Here is a 12,861-nt window from a genome sequence, read left to right as displayed (position 1 = left end):
GCCTCCCCACGGCGGCCGGGCTGCCGCGCATCTCTGCACCTGCGCCGCGGAGCGACGGCGCGCCGCCCCTCTCTGCGCCGGCGCGGGCCCGCCGCGCCTCTCTGCGCCTGCGCCGCGGAGCGACTGCCCGCCGCGCTTCTCTGCGCCTGCGCGGGCGCGGTGCGCCTCTCTGCGCCTGCGCGGGCGCGGTGCGCCTCTCTGCGCCTGCGCGGGCGCGGTGCGCCTCTCTGCGCCTGCGCGGGCGCGGTGCGCCTCTCTGCGCCTGCGCGGGCGCGGTGCCTTCGCGAGGACGGAGCTGTGTTCGCCGCAGCACAGACCCAGAGGGCATCGCGAGGGCGGAGGTGCGTTCTGCTCAGCACAGACCTGGGGGACACCGCAAAGGCGGAGCACCATTCTCCTCAGCACAGACGTTGGGGGCGCTACTTCGCTTTGGGACAACTCGGGGCAGCATCGACGGTGAGTAAAATCCTTCCTGTTTGCAGCCCTGAATAATCAAGTTCAGAGACCAGTTAGAAGGGTTCAGTGTGCAAAATGGGAAACCAAAAGCCCCTCTGAATCCTGCCCACCAAAGTTCTCCCAAGCGAAGGCAAGGGGCCACAGTGCCAGGTCCACGCTGCAGCTTCGAAACACAAATGCAGCACTGCTAATGCAGACATGACACCCAAAATATGATACCCACGTTACTCATGTCACAAGCACCTGTAATGCTAATGCACTGCCTCAATAAAAAAAATTAATGTAAGATTGGCAATCCCCATGCTGCTGTGCAGTCCTCACACAGTAATCGTAATAATCCACATTAACAAAGTACATACAAACTTAGTAAGGAACCTAGGGTTAGGATTAGAGTTGTCGTCAGGGCCCAGGTTAGGGTTAGGGTTGGGGTTAGGGTTGGGGTTGGGGTTGGGGTTAGGGTTAGGGTTAGGGGTTAGGGTTAGGGGTTAGGGTTAGGGTTAGGGGTTAGGGATTGGGGTTAGCGTTAGGGTTAGGGTTAGGGGTTAGGGTTAGGGCTTAGGGTTAGGGCTAGCGGTTAGGGTTAGAGTTGGGGTTAGGGTTAGGGTTAGGGGTAGGGGTTGGGGTTGGGGTTAGGGTTAGGGGTTAGGGTTAGGGTTAGGGTTTGGGTTAGGGTTAGGATTAGGGGTTAGGGTTAGGGTTGGGGTTAGGGTTAGGGTTAGGGGGTAGTGTTAGGGTTACGGTTGGGGTAGGGTTAGGGTTAGGTTGGGGTTGGGGTTAGGGGTTAGGGTTAGGGCTAGGGTTAGTGTTAAGGGTTGGGGTTGTGGTTAAGGGTTAGGGTTAGTGTTATGGTTAGGGTAGGTTCGGTTTAGGGTTAGCGTTAGGGTTAGCATTGTAATAGCAACCTGGGAGAGGAGGACGTGACACCCAATATCTCAAGGAGTAGAAACACCCTTGTGATACTGTTCTTAATCTTCAGGGAGGAAGAGGATGATATTACTCGAATACAGACAGGTGTACGTCCTCTGTACAAAGCTGGTGTACACCCGTCTGTGCAATAGTTGACAATTTCCAGAGGGGTAGATGATATTAGTCACAATGTGGTAAACAGGCTTTGAGTCCACCGCGGGTCCTAAGAGCCCGGGTGGCAGAGGGGCTGGCTCTTACGCCTCGCACCCCTGCGATGGGGGTCCAAAGAACCCTGGGGTCAGAGGGTCTGGCTCTTATGCCCCGCCTCGTGGGGGGCACCTCACCCCCCTGCGATGGGGGTCCTAAGAGCTCGGGGGGCAGAGGGGCTGGCTCTTATGCCCCGCGTCATGGGGGGCGCCTCGCCCCCCTGCGATGGGGGTCCTCCACCCCGTGGAGATTCTATTCGGATCAGTATCGTCAGGTGGGTGTACACCTATTGCGATATTGAAAGTAATCCCATGCTCTCTCCGTCCCTGGACATTAGCAACACTATCGCAGGTGGGGGTACACCCACTGCGGTATTAGGAGTCGTATTAGTATTACTTGTTACTCATTTACGAGTCACGTTAATATGAATTACCAATATTAATGTTAAGAAATAATTGCTAATGAAAAGTTTTTGGGTTGTTAATATTAATTATTAGGAGCTAATATTACTGTGTTCTGATGAATATGATCAGTCCCAGTTATTAATATCAGGCGTTATTAATAGTTAATACTAATTTATTGTTATCGTCAGTATGACTCTTCAATATTAATTATCATTATCGGTATTGATTTTAAAAATTATACAATCAGTTATTGATATTGATAATTATTAATATCAATTAATAATTGATATCATTAATTTTGATAAGTAATATTGCAACCTTCCTCACAGTATTATTGGGAGTCATATCATCCTGTGGCCCTGAGGAGAGAAGGCATTTCTCTTTCTGTCTCCTGTCTCTGAAGAGGAGGAGGAAGTAAAAGTTGAAAACCAAGAAGATTGAAGTCAGTGGCAAGACGAGCCGCTGCCACTGATGAGCCGGCCTTAGGTGAAAAGATGAACCCCCCCTCCCCCACTCTAAGCACATGTGCTCTGAATCCATCGGGACCCTTTCAGGTGGAAACTCTTAGAGTTGTAAGCCCTGAGAAAAGGCCTAGGAAGTCTGTCTTCCTTTGGGGCGCTCGGCTCTTAACACGCGAGTCTGCCGACGCCCCCGGCCGATTAAAAGCAACCTCTTCCTTCTTGAATCCGGCGTCTGAGGGGTTTGTGTCCGCGACGCGTCCTGCTCCACTTTTTGGTTCACATGACCAGGAATCGAACCTGGGCCGCGGCGGTGAGAGCGCCGACTCCTAACCACCAGACCACCTGGGAACTTCATGGGAAATAGATTGCCCAACATTAGAAGTGGGTTGGCCGTCAGAATTAAGCCTGGACAGGTCCCTTGTTTCTCAAGTGTGGCACAAGGTAACTGGGAAAGGATACCTAGACTGCTTCCCATACATAGACACTTGGTGACAGCTGATGCTAGACCCCCCACAGTGGCTAAGAGGGCAGGCAGCAGCAACACTAGTAGCCAAGGGACAGACAGCTAAGGAAGGATCCTGCTCCACCCACCCAGGGAAATCAACTCCTCAAGTTCTGTTCGACCCAACATCAGAAGATCCATTGCAGGAGATGGCACCAGTGATCCCAGTGGTGCCCTCCCCTTACCAGGGAAAGAGGCTCCCCACTCTTGAGCCCACAGTGCTTGCGCCTCCGCAAGACAAGCATATCCCTAGGCCACCCAGAGGAGATGAGAGAGGAGGTGACGCCTCGGGAGAAACCCCTCCCTTGGCAGATCGTTGACGACCCAAAACGGGGATACACATGCCCCTGACAGAGCAGCAGTATACTGGGATAGATGAGGATGGTCACGTGGTGGAGAGGCGTGTTTTTCTCTACCAGCCCTTCACCTGTGCCGACCTTCTCAACTGGAAAAACCATACCCCGTCCTATACCGAAAAGCCACAAGCTCGAATTGATTTGCTCCCAACTATTATCCAGACCCACAACCCCACCTGGGCTGATTGCCACCGGTTGCTCATGTTCCTCTTTCACAGAGATGAAAGGCGGAAAGTGTTCCTAGCAGCAACTAAGTGGCTAGAGGAACATGCACCAGCTGATTATCAAAACCCCCAAGAGTATGGAAGGGCCCAGTTACCAGGAACCGGCCCCCAGTGGGACCCAAATGAAAGAGAGGATATGCAAAGGCTAAACCGAGACAGGGAAGCTCTCTTGGAAGCATTCAAGAGGGGAGCTCAGAAGGCCACAAACGTTAACAAGGTCTCTGAGGTCATTCGGGGAAAAGAAGAAAGTCCAGCACAATTCTTTTTTTTTTTTTTTTTTTTTTTTTGAGATGGAGTCTTTCTCTGTCCCCCAGGCTGGAGTGCAGTGGCGCGATCTCAGCTCACTGCAAGCTCCACCTCCCGGGTTCACACCATTCTCCTGCCTTAGCCTCCCAAGTAGCTGGGACTACAGGCGCCCGCCAACACGCCCAGCTAATTTTTTTGTGTGTTTTTAGTAGAGACGGGGTTTCACCGTGTTAGCCAGGATGGTCTCGATCTCCTGACCTTGTGATCCGCCCACCTCAGCCTCCCAAAGTGCCGGGATTACAGGCTTCAGCCACCGCTCCCGGCCAATTCCAGCACAATTCTATGAGAGATTGTGTGAGGCCTATTGTATGTATACTCCCTTTGATCCCGATAACCCTGAAAATCAGCACATGCTTCACATGGCTTGAGTCCGTCAAAGCGCAGAAGACATGAGAAGAAAACTGCAGAAACAGGCTGGGCTTGCAGGGACGAATACATCACATTTATTAGAAAGAGCTAAGCAGGTGTTTGTAAACAGGGACGCAGTAAGCCAGAAGGAACACCGCACAGAGAATGAACGTCAGGCCCGGCGATACGCCGACCTGCCTGTTAGCTGCAGGAATCAGAGGGGTCTCCCCAAAGAGGCAAGGGAAGGGGTGCCCTGGGAAAGAAACTCAGCTTGGCTGTCAGAGTTGGCAGCATAACCAGTGTGCTTATTGTAAAGAAATAGGACGTTGGAAGAACAAATGCCCTCAGCTTAAAAGAAAACAAGGTGACTCAGAGCAGGAGGCCCCGGACAAGGAGGAAGGGGCCCTGCTCAACCTGGCAGAAGGGTTCTTGGACCGAGGGAGAGCGGGCTCAAGTGTCCCCAAAGAGCCCATGGTCAGAATGACAGTCGGGGGTAGAGGCGTTGATTTTCTCGTAGATACCAGTGCTGGACATTGGCGAGTAACCGCCCCGGTCGCCCCCTTCTCCAGAAAGACTATTGACATCATCGGAGCCACGGGGGTTTCAGCAAAGCAAGCTTTCTGCTTGCCTGGGACTTGCACTGTAGGAGGACATAGAGTGACTCATCAGTTTTTGTCCATGCCTGACTGTCCCTTGCCCTTGTTGGGGAGGGACTTGCTTAACAAGCTGAGAGGCACTGTCTCTTTGACAGAGCACGGCTCTTTGCTGCTAAAGCTACCCGGAACGGGAGTCACTATGAACCTTACGGTCCCCCGAGAGGAGGAATGGAGACTTTTCTTCACTGAGCCGGGCCAAAAGAGAAGACCAGCTCCGGCTAAGCGGTGGCCAAGAGTAGGGGCGGAAGATAACCCTCCAGGGTTGATATGGGGAGTAATATCATCCTCTCCCCGTTGGGATATTCGGAACCATATCCCAGGGGGGTGTCCACCATCTGCGATATTGGGAGTAATGTCATCCTCTGTTTCCTTGGATATTAGACACAATATCACAAAAAGGTGTACACCCCCTGCGATACTGGGAGTAATATCATACTCCCCTTCCCTGGGTATTAGAAAACAATATCATCAGGGCTGAACACCCCCTGCGATAATGGGAGTAATATTTTCTTTTTTTTTCTTCTTTTCTTTTTCTTTTTCTTTCTTTCTTTTCTTTTTTTTGAGACAGAGTTTCACTCTTGTTGCCCAGGCTGGAGTGCGATGGCACGATCTCGGCTCACTGCAACCTCTGCCTCCCGTATTCAGGCGATTCTCCTGTCTCAGCCTTCCGAGTAGCTGGGATTACAGGCATGTGCTACCACGCCCCGTTCAGTTTTCTTTTTTTTTTTTTTTGTATTTTTAGTAGAGACATTGTTTCTCCATACTGGTCAGGCTGGTCTTGAACTCCTGACCTGGGATATTTTCTCCTGCTGAGGCAGGAGAATGGCGTGAACCTGGGAGGTGGAGCTTGCAGTGAGCCAAGATCATGCCACTGCTCTCCAGCCTGGGCAACAGAGCAAGACTCCGTCTCAAAAAAAAAAAAAAAAGACAATGCAAAAAATCATCTCAGCGTGGTGGCGTGTGCCTATAGTCCCAGCTACTCGGGAGGCTGAGGCACAAGAATCGCTTGAACCCGGGAAGCGGAGGTTGCAATGAGCCCAGATTTTGCCACTGCACTCCAGCCTGTGCGACAGTGAGACTCCATGTAAACACAAAACAAAACAAAACAAAATGAAACAAAACCAAAAACAAAACCAGACAGGCACTTCTGACACAGGCTGCAACATGGATGAACCTTGAAGACATTATCGTCAGTGAAATAAAGAAATCTCAAAAGGATAAACAAGACCAGGCTCAGTGGCTCACACCTGTAACCCCAGCACTTTGGCAGGCTGAGGCAGGCGGATCCGTTAAGGTCAGGAGTTCAAGAGCAGCCTGGCCAATATGCTGAAAGCTCGTCTCTGTTAAAAATACAAAAATTAGCTGGGCGTGGGTGCGCACGCTTGTAATCCCAGCTACTCGGGAGACTGGGGCACAAGAATCGCTCGAACCCACGATATGGAGGTTGCAGTGAGCCGAGATCACGCCACTGCACTCCAGCCTGGGCGACAGAGAAAGACTCTGTCTCAAAAAAAAAAAACAAAAAAAAACAAAACAGAAAAACAAATTCAACACGGTATGATTCCACTTCTATCAAGTGCCTAGAGTAGTTAAACTCATAGAGTTGCAAATCAGAATGGTGGCCCCCGGGGTGGGCGAGAGAGAGGAATGGAGAGTTTGGTGAATGGGTGCCATTTCCATTTTGAAAGATAAAACTGTTCTGGAGATGACGGCGGTGATGGTTGCTAAACCATGTGAATGTACTTAATGTCATTCAACTGTCAACTGAAAAATAGTGGAAATTGTCAATGTTTATACCAGCCGTTCTAGATGAAATCATATCTATTTACAACTTTTAGTATTGATACGTGGTATATTTTCCCATAATAACAGTTGAAAATGAAAGCAGTTGGATCTTTAGAAAGAAAAGAAAGAAGCGAAGAATACACACAAGCTTCCTCCTGATTACAGGAAGAGCCCCAAAGCTTCTATGGACACTCCCTTTTCTCTTCTTCTTCCTGCACTCTTATGAGGAAATCTTTAGAGATTGGGGAGCTTGGGCAACTTTGGCTAATGAGGAGCTCTGTGCCTTGAGCCCCCCAGGCCATAGAATAGTCAATACTCAGTCTGTGCCTCCAACCCTGCAGTCTGAGGTTCCAGTCCTGGGGGCTCCACACCCGTCGCCTGTATCAGGAGGCTCATGTCTCACCCTGTCTTCTTGCCAGCCTTGAGGACGGAGTCTGAGCCTCCATCGTGCACCATGCAGGGAGGGCAGTGGACCTGTTCTCCGCGGTCATGGCCCGGCAGGGGGGAAGGGCAGTTCAGCTGTGGGACGTTCGGGAGACTTGCTTTGTTTCCTCATCCTCAGGACAAACAGGACAGTGCGGTGGGCAGTTGGGAGGAGACCAAGGTGCAACCTGTCAGCTCAGCAGACTGTGGAGTTTCTGTTCTTGCTTGTGTTGGGCGGGTCTCAGAAATCTTATTCAAACTTTTGCCTTCCTCCCCCACTGAGTTGTCCTTTTCATAGACACCTCACCCAAGATAGCAGGGAATGAGTCCCTCTAAACTATTCCCTAAGAACAACAAAGATGATGAAGGTGATGATGAGGATAAAGAGGATGAAGACAGACACCAGGGCATCATGAACCCTCACTGAGGGCTTCCTAAAGGCCAGGCTCTGAGCTCTGTGCTCTATGCAGCTTGTTTCATTTCATCTGCGTAGTTTCCCAGTTACGAGTGCACATTTCATGATGATTTTACAGACTAGAGAAGGAGCAACGCATTTTCATAGGACTTGTACCAGGTCACGAAGTCAAAAAGGGTGAAGTCCAATTTGAACCAGGCAGTCTAAGTCCGGACACATGGCATTTGGCCAATCCTCTCCCTGCATCCAACCTGCCCTCTCAAATCCTTGTCACTCAGGCCGATGCCCCTGCTCACTGTGCCCTTCCCTTTGGGGGTTCCTTGTAGACCACAGCTAGACCAGTAGGTGCCACAATCACTGTGTCAAGTAGAGAAAGGGCAGCTGAGATCACATCAAGGGTTCCAGAAAGAATGGGCACAGGATCATTCGGGACGCATCTCTCCCTTGCCCCTGTTCCTGGCTCTCCTTACAGCTCTCGACTGCCTCAAAGGAGTCATCGATTCAGAGTTTGGCTTCCATTCCCACTGAGGAAGCTGGAAAGCATTTCAAAAAATGCTCCTCAGACGTGCCCGTCGTTAAGACCTCTGAGCTCTGCTTACAACCTTTGGAAGCTGGGCGCGGTGGCTCACGCCTGTAATCCCAGTACTTTGGGAGGCTGAGACAGGCGAATCACAAGGTCAGGTGTTCGAGACCAGCCTGGAGAACACGGGGAAACCCCGTCTCTACTAAAAATAGAAAAAAAGGAGCCGAGCGTAGTGGTGGGCGCCTGTCCTCTCAGCTGCTCGGCAGGCTGAGGCAGGAGAATAGCTTGAACCTGGGATGCGGAGGCTGCAGTGAGCCGAGATCACTCCACTGCACTCCAGCCTGGGCCACAGAATGAGACTCCGTCTCAAAAAGCAAAACGCAAACCACAACTTTTTGAGAGTTGGAAGACCATGAAGTAGAGTACCTGGGACTTAGAGTCTGGCCATGAATTTGGAATACCACCCTTTCTACTTCTCTGTATGGCAGGCGGTGAGATGTCCATCCTCTGAGACTCAGCACTCTCATCTGAGCTGATTTCTAGGTGATCTAATGGAAGCGAGCGATGATGAAACCGATCGTGGGTGCCCGCTGTGTGATCTCTCTGTGATGGATGCGGAAAGTCAAGGCAAAGTGAACCTCCCATACATTCGTTACTATTTTAAGCTTCAACTCCATACAGTTCAACGGAAATATCCCCTGACCTGAAGTTCCGGTTTCCCTGCATTCCAGACAGGACATTTTCTTTTGTCCTTATCTCAGTAAGTACTGAGTATTGTGAGAGGAACAAGTGAGTCTCTTTTGTTTCTGATTCCCCAGAGCCTGAATCTTGCTTGGCACAGAAGAGGTAGCAAAAGTCAAAATCTATGTTAATTCTTGAATTGACACTTCCTTGGTTGACAACAATTGGCTGTCATCAGTGTGACTTCGACTTACTTGATTCTTTTTGTTTTTTGTTTTTTGAAACGGAGTTTTGCTCCCGTTGCCCAGGCTGGAGTGCAGTAGTGTGATCTCGGCTCACCGTAGCCTCTGTCTCCCAGGTTCAAGCCATTCTCCTGCCTCAGCCTCCCGAGTAGTTGGGGCTACAGGCGCCCGCCGCCATACCGGAAGAAGTTTTTGCATTTTTAGTAGAGGCGGGGTTTCACCATGTTGGCCAGCATGGTCTTGATCCCCTGACCCCGTGATCCGCCCTCCTCGGCCTTCCAAAGTGCTGGGATTACAGGCGTGAGCCACCGCGTCCGGCCGAACTTTCAGATGAAAACTCTAAGTCCACCAAAGCTAAGGACAGGAGTTGTAGCTGACGTGAATTTTCAAAGAAGACCCACCGATTTGAGGAAGCAATTACTCTCCTGCTGAAGGTGAAAAGTCAGAAAACGGAACGATGACATCACTAGGACCTAACCGGCATGTGGGACTATTTTCTGCCTATGAACTATCAACTTTCATTTCATTTCCAGCTGACATGGTCTCAGCTCTTTTTGCCCAGGCTGGAGTGCAATGGCTCGATCTCGGCTCACCGCAACCTCCACCTCCCAGGTTCAAGCAATTCTCCTGCCTCAGCCTCCCGAGTAGCTGAGATTACAGGCATGCACCACTACACCCGTCTAATTTTGTATTTTTAGTAGAGACGGGGTTTCCCCATGTTGAGGCTGGTCTCGAACTCCTGATTTCAGGTGATCCGCCCGCCTCAGCCTCCCAAAGTGCTTGGATTGCAGGCGTGAGCCACCGCGCCCCACCCAGTCTCAGCTGCTATATAGTGTTTATAAATGTTCTAAATCAAGGGAATTTGTATCAATCTAGTAGAATAAAATAAAATATTTGAGTTCTTAATTTCCTTTAATTAGGATAACCTTTTTCTTCAAGTGAAGAGAACGGCTTTGTTACGTATTTTTCTTCGGACAAGATAGGCTGTATTTTCTAGCAGTTACGCATTTGTTATATATGATGATCTGGTTCTTGGAACATTCTTGAATCTAGTATCTCTAAGGCAGGCGTGTACAGCAAGAAGTGAAGAACACAGAAATCAATGATGAAAGCATTAGAAGACAATTGAGTTTGTCAGAACTGCAAAATATTGCTGAGCGTGGGTTGCTCTGAAATCTGAAAACATTACTTGTGAATTGCTTCTATCCAAAATGCAGACACAATGCCGGATGTTGGTTTACTTGTTTCCCATTTTTCAACCCCCTTTTCTAGGCAAAAGGTGTCCAGACCATGCAGACCCACAGAATCGAACTGATGTCTCTAGATTCCTCCTCCTAGAACTCTCAGGGGATCGAGAACTGCAGCCGATCCTCGCCGGGCTGTTCCTGTCCGTGTGCCCAGTCACGGTCCTGGGGAACCTGCTCAGCATCCTGGCCATCAGCCCTGACTCCCACCTCCACACCCCCATGTACTTCTTCCTCTCCAACCTGTCCTCGCCTGACATGGGTTTCACCTCCACCACGGTTCCCGAGATGATTGTGAACATCCAATCTCACAGCAGATTCATCTCCTAGGCAGGCCGCCTGACTCAGATGTCTCTGTTTGCCATTTTTCGAGGCATGGAAGAGAGACACGCTCCTGAGTGTGATGGCCTATGACCGGTTTGTAGCCATTTGTCACCCTCTATATCATTCGGCCATCATGAACCCGTGTTTCTGTGCCTTCCTAGTTTGGTTGTCTTTTTTTTTTTTTTTCTTCTCAGTCTTCTAGACTCCCAGCTGCACAACTTGATTGCCTTGCTAACGACCTGCTTCAAGGGTGCGGAAATTCTTAATTTCTTCTGTGACCCTTCTCAACTCCTCCATCTTGCATTTTGTTACACCTTCACCAATAACATAATCAAGTATTTTCCTGCTGCCGTATTTGGGTTCTTTCCCATCTCAGGGACCCTTTCCTCTTACTATAAAATGGTTTCCTCCATTCTGAGGCTTTCATCGTCAGATGGGAAGTATAAAGCCTTCTCCACCTGTGGGTCTCACCTGTCAGTTGTTTGCTGGGTTTATGGAAGAGGCGTTGGAGGGAACCTCAGTTCAGATGTGTCCTCTTCCCCCAGAAAGGTTGCAGTGGCCTCAGTGATGTACACGGTGGTCACCCCCATGCTGAACCCCTTCGTCGACAGCCTGAGAAACAGGGATATTAAAGGTGTCCTGCAGCGGCCACACGGCAGCACGGCCCAATCTCCATATCTTTGTATCTGTTCCATTCCTTTTGTAGTGTGGGTTAAAAAAGGCAGTCAGGTCAAATAAGAATGATAACACAGAGTGAACACCCACTGTGACATTAGGAGTAATACCTCCGTAGGATATAAAAAACTGTCACAGAGTATACACACGAGGGGTCCACCCACGGTGATATTAGAAGCAATATCTCCCTATAATATGAAGAACAATATCACAGGGTGATTTCATTCCCGATGTTGGTAATAAAACAATGATAAATATTAAGATTAATAACTAATATTAAAAATAACATTAATAGTAATAATTCTAATCATGCATAATCCTCTCCTTAAAATAATCATTAATGATTAATAACGTTATACTATGAATTAATATTACCATTGATAGTTATTAATGAGACTGATGTTTAATAATTCACAATATTATGACTCCTAATACCGCAGGAGGTGTACACGTGCCTGTGATATTGTTCCTAATATGCAGGGATGGAGAGCATGATATTAGTTTTAATATCACAGTAGGTGTACACTCACCCTGTGACACTGATCCTAATATCCAGCGGGTAGAGTATGACATGACTGCAACATAGCAATGAATGTACAGCCACCCGGTGATATTGCTCCTAACATTCATGGAAGAAGCGTATGACGTTACTCCCAATATCGCAGGGAGTGTCCACCCCTTCTGTGATATTGTTCCTAGAATCCCGAGGGGGAGAGGATAATAATAATTGCAGCATCGCAGGCTGTATTCACCCACTCTGTGATATTGTTATTAATATCCTGAAAGGGAGAGGATGATGTTACTCCCCATAATAGATAGATATTCCTCCCCATAATAGGGCAGGACGTGTACATCCACCCTGTGATATTCCTCCTAATATTCAGAGGCCGAGAGGTTGATATTACCCCCAATATCGCAGGAAGTGTACAAGCCCTTGTGAGACGGCCCTTAATAATATTCCAAGGCGGAGGGGTGATATGACTACATGTATTGCAGAAAGTGTACACCCCCCAGGGATATGGTTCCCATGCTCCTGGACGGAAGGGGCTGATATTACTTTAAATATCACAGAAGGTGGACACGCCCCCACTGAAATTGCTTCTAATTGTAACGTGGGAGAGGAGGACGTGACACCCAATATCGCAGGGAGTAGAAACATCCTTGTGATACTGTTCTTAATCTTCAGGGAGGAAGAGGATGATATTACTTGAATACAGACGGGTGTACGTCCTCTGTACAAAGCTGGTGAACACCCGTCTGTGCAATAGTTGATAATTTCCAGAGGGGGAGATGATATTAGCTACAATACGGTAAACAGGCTGTGAGTCCACCGCGGGTCCTTAGAGCCATGGGGAGCAAGAGGGGCTGGCTCTCAGTCCCCGCCTCGCGGGGGGCGCCTCGCCCCCCTGCCTCTCCCGCCCTGCATATTACGAAAAATGTCACAGAGTGGGTGTACACCTCCTGCGATATGGGGGGTAATACCATCTTGTCTTCTTTTGGATAATAGGAACAATATCACACGGGTTTGTGCACTTTCTGTGATATTGGGAGTAATATCAACCTCTCTGCCTTGGAATATTAAGAACAATGTCACAGAATGGATGTACACCCCCTGCGATATTGGGAGTAATAGCAGCCTCTCCTCTCTGTGGATGTTCGGAGTCATATCCCAGGGTGGCTGTACACCTCCTGCTGTATGCACCCTATTTGTAATCTTTTATCC

At 49.3% G+C, this 12,861-nt stretch overlaps 1 pseudogene; it reads left to right on the top strand.

Moving 5' to 3' along the window:
- The first annotated feature begins 214 nt into the window (after positions 1-214).
- On the top strand, positions 215-11,384 carry LOC129490504 (olfactory receptor 7E24-like; annotated as a pseudogene).
- Positions 11,385-12,861: the final 1,477 nt, after the last annotated feature.

Source organism: Symphalangus syndactylus, chromosome 9, assembly GCF_028878055.3.
Source record: "Symphalangus syndactylus isolate Jambi chromosome 9, NHGRI_mSymSyn1-v2.1_pri, whole genome shotgun sequence".
Taxonomy (NCBI): Eukaryota; Metazoa; Chordata; class Mammalia; order Primates; family Hylobatidae; genus Symphalangus; species Symphalangus syndactylus.
This window is presented reverse-complemented; position numbering and strand designations above follow the sequence as displayed.